The sequence below is a fragment of the Scyliorhinus torazame genome, chromosome 8 (genome assembly GCF_047496885.1).
Source record: "Scyliorhinus torazame isolate Kashiwa2021f chromosome 8, sScyTor2.1, whole genome shotgun sequence".
In the NCBI taxonomy this organism is placed as follows: Eukaryota; Metazoa; Chordata; class Chondrichthyes; order Carcharhiniformes; family Scyliorhinidae; genus Scyliorhinus; species Scyliorhinus torazame.
The window spans coordinates 234,438,765-234,443,500 of NC_092714.1; positions in this window are offsets into that span (position 1 = coordinate 234,438,765).

The window sequence follows — 4,736 nt, forward strand, 5'->3', positions numbered from 1 at the left end:
CTTTTTCGCTAATGAACCGTTCCCCTTTTAATTGTTCATTGGTTTGCTGTAAAAGTCATTACATTGATTTCACGTTCCCCTTGGGCACAGCATCGTAAATTATCAGCTGCCATAGTTTAACCCTTCCTCAGTGAACACTTGCTGAATATTTCACACGAAAAATCGTCTGCGGATTCGATTTCTATTTGCAACCGGTAAAAGGAATGTTAGATTTTCGACAAATAGAGTAAAATGGTCTTCATTTTATTGTTAAACATGTTAAATCAAAGCAGTGATTGTGTGGGAAGAACTGCCTCCGCGGCGGACACTTCATCTTCGTCAATGTTTTAAATTCTTCACCGCCTTAATTTGTTTTGCACATGGTGGCAAGGGGAGGGGACTTAATCATTCAGCTTCATTTAAAATATTTTCGGTTAAAACATCTATCCCGAGAGATAATGAATATTTGTTCTTCCGACTGCTTTACACATTGATAGAAAACAAATGTGCATCGCCTAAATGTAGATAAGTTGCCAGCTTTGATCATCTGTATACATGCAAGTCTTTATCAGGGACTGCTCCGGAAACGGGGCGGGGGGGGGGGGGGGGGGGGCTGATCCAGTAATGTTCATAGTCCAGGCTCCCACAGCACCAAGAACCAAATGTTTTGACTGTGAAGTAATGAAGTATTACTGAAACTGAACAGAATGCTGATCAGACCTTGGACCATGTTGTGTTTGGCTTTAGTTGCAGTTCTTAAAAAAATATTGATCAGATGATATTTAGCTTGGAACAGTGTGTAAACGTGGACAGTATTCCCCAGAGATGGGCAATTTAATCTTCTAAAGTTCTCTCGGTTCAGGAACAGCTATTTAAGAATTGTGGACGACTGAAACCAGGTTATTATAGACAAAATCACCTAATATCTAAAAATTAATAGAATCTATAATTAAGAATAAGGTGACTCAACATTTTGAACATTTTCGGCTAATCAGAGTCCGCCAACTAGGATTTGTAAGCCATCACGATCTCTGAACAAGTCATTTGGACTGGAAACATGAACTCTGTTTCTTTCTCCTCAGATGCTGGCAGGCCAGCTGAGCTTTTCCAGCATTTTTCTGTTTTTATTTCAAATTTCCAGCATCTGCAGTAATTTATTTTTATTTGTGGTTTTGTAAAGGGTATATCACCCCTGATTAACATCATTGAATTTTTTTGCAGTGGTCACTAGAGTAATGAACAGAAGAAAGTCTATGGAAGTTATTTGTATGGACTTCCTAGAAACGTCTGCCAAAGTCCCTGTTAGCTAACATGAAATTCATTGAATTATTGGCCGAGTTCAGAAATTGATCAAATGGCATGAGATAGAGAATAAATATTTTAACTGGTAGAATGTAACTAGTAGGGGCCCACAATGGTTTGTGTTGAAGCCTCATATGCTCATATTTATTAGTTACTTAGATTATGGACAATAAAGTTACCAAGCTAAATCTGCTGATGACAGAAAGACAGTGCAGAAGCACAACATTTCAGAGATATTCATAGTTTAAGTTAATAAACAGAATTGTGGCAAATACATTTCTATGTAGCAAAATGGAAATGATCCTCTTTAGACCTTTAAAAAGGATATGACAGTGTACTTTCTAAATGGGGAAAAGCTAGAAACAATGGCAGTGCAAAGAGATTTGGTGGATTCATGCATATAAATCATCAAATAGGTGCAAAAAAAAAATCAAAAAGGCTAATGGAATGCTAATCTTTATATCTAGAGAAATAAAATACAAAGGGGTAGAAGTAATGCTTCTAAACGTTATAAAAAGCCATGGTAAGATCGCACCTGAAGTACTCTGAATAGTTCTGGGCACCACAACTTAGGAAGGACAGATTGACCTTGTATGGAGCGCAACACCAATTTAGCAGAATGATACCTGGACTCCTAGGGTTAAAGTGATGAAACAAACTAAAGTTTTATCCCCTGGCATTTAGGACGTTGGGGAGCAATTTGATCAAAGTTATCAGTATATTAAATGGAATAGGTAGGATATGTAGAAACTATTTCTACTGGTTGAAGAGTTTAGGACTAGTGGACATAGTCTAAAAAATAAAGCCGGGCCATCAGGGGGTGCAATTGTAACACAAAAACTCCTCTAACTAAATACAGCTAGCTCAGCACAACAACAAACCTGTGGTTTTCATGTCTATGTGGCAAAGCTGCCAATAGAATCATTGGAAATTCCCGATTGATATTCAATCTAGCTGAAGACATATTGCAATAAAAACTGTGGCTAAGACTTATCACAATGCATCATTATCCCAAAACTTCCTGAAGACTAATGTCAATTGAATGGCCCATCAAAAGCATTGGATATATTTTCCCATACAATAGTCCCGGAATATTATGGCGCACCTGACATTATAATTTTGTGGACCTGTGTGCCCTCCAGAAATATCGTCACCAAAACAGTGAAGAGTTCATTATCATAGCTCCGCCCAGTGTCCCCATTGAAGTCATTGGTAATTTGTAAATTTCCTGGATTTATATTAGCTTTCTCACCACAGCTGGGTCCTTGGTCACCTGCAGTGACATGATTTATGATTTTCACTTGATTCGTAGCCACCAGAGGACACCAATTCAATGATGTGTGCCACACATGCATTGATAGTAATTTAGAATTTAAAAATCTAGCCTTGCAGTGCAGTCATTCACAGAACAATTGATTCAATCACATACATTTTCAGTGAAGACACTTTAAAGTGATTTAAAATTATTGTTCAGCTTCATGATAATGCAGAAAGTGCTGTGATTCTGGATTTCCTAATAACTTTTCAATTTTCTGAGAAGACTGGTAGTATTTTTCATGGATGTGGCAGGCAAGGCCAGCATTTTTTGCCCATCCCTTGTTGCTAATGGTGTTTCTCTTTATTTGGCTCTGAATATGGCGGCCAATATGGCCGCCTTCCTTAATCCTAATTACGTTTTGCTCGAGAGTCACCAGGTATCTTTCGATACCGCCACAAGGTTCAAACCAAATACTGATCAAAGACTCGATACACCAGTTAGTTAGTTCAAAGTCAAATGCTTATTTATTTACACACACAGTTAAATATAATCATGCACAAATACTACAGACTAAACTATCACTACTGCTAAAGCCTATAATTAATTTCGGGCACCCACTCAGTCAGAGGAACAATAGCCGTTGTTCGGTTCTGAGGTTGCTGGGGTGGAACTGGTACAGGATAACAGCTAAGGTCGTCTGTCTGGTAGCGTGCGTGCATTGACCTTGGACTTACTTGTTCTGGTGAAGCTTTTGGGCAGGTCTCTCCTCGGGGAGAGCCGGAGCCAAGAGAGCAATTCTCTCTTGGGGGATCCTTCTTATACCGAAAAGGGGCTTCGCGCGCTTTTGGGCGGGCCTTGAATTTGGCCCCAATTAATTGGGCCTTTTCTCGATCGTTCCTATCGATTTCCTCCAATAAAGGGGTGGGTGCCCTGATGGCTGGGCGTGTCCTAGGTGGCCGTTGGCCTGCTTTGTTCTGGTCTCCTCAAGCGCAGGGTGTCTGTCTTAGTATCATTTACTTAAATGTTACTCTTTTGTCCCTGGAGATGGCCCATTAGTATGCCAATGGTTTGCAATTTTGGTCTTGTCTGGGAGCTGCGGCTCCAATCAACAGACAAACCCTGAACCTGCTTGTTTCCTCAGTATTGTCCATTTTCCCAGCAATCTTTGCAAAGTGTCCATTTTGTAATCGGGAAGTGGCCATCCCAGATGGCTACACTCCCTCCTTGTGATCCTCAACGCGAAGCGTGAAGAATCACATTACCACGTCGTCTTCGTTCTCTGACCAAGCGGGGCACCCATAAGCTCTTCATGGGCTCTACACTGCTCTGTCCTATGAAATGCAATTTTTACCTAAAATCATTTTACTTACATACATCAGTATAAAACTTTACGGGGCGCTATGACATTCCCGTACCAGCCTCCCCGAACAGGCGGCGGAATGTGGCGACTAGGAGCTTTTCACAGTAACTTCATTTGAAGCCTACTTGTGACAATAAGCGATTTTCATTTCATTTCATTTTCATTCAGGCATGCGTTACAAAATAAAAAAACTGGAACCTCTAACTATCCTCAACTATCTCTCTTGGGGGATCCTTCTTATACCCAAAAGGGGCTTCGCGCACTTTTGGACTTGCCTTAAAGTTGGCCCCAATTAATTGGGCCTTTTCTCGATCGTTCCTATACAGTAGGTGGCCGTTGGCCTGCTTTGTTCTGGTCTACTCTGGCGCCGGGGTGTCTGCCTTAGTATCGTTTACTTAAATGTTACTTTTTTGTCCCTGGAGATGGCCCATTAGTATGCTAATGGGTTTGCAGTTTTGGTCTTGTCTGGGAGCTGCAGCTCCAATCAACAGACCAACCCTGAACCTGCTTGTTTTCTCAGTATTGTCCATTTTCCCTGCAATCTTTGCAAAGTGTCCATTTTGTAATCGGGAAGTGGCCATCCCAGATAGCTACACCCTAATTGCCCCCAAACTGAGATGCATTTTTTAAAGAGTCAACCACATTGCTGTGAATCTGGATCTGGAGTCACATGTAGGCTAGACCAGGTGAGGACAGCAGATTTCCTTCTCTAAAGGGCATTAGCGAACCAGATGGGTTTTTGCAACAATTGACAATGGTTGCAATCGACTTTAAATTCCAGATTTTTATTGAATTCAAATTTAATTCCATTGTACAATCAGTAAGGTAAAGTCCTCC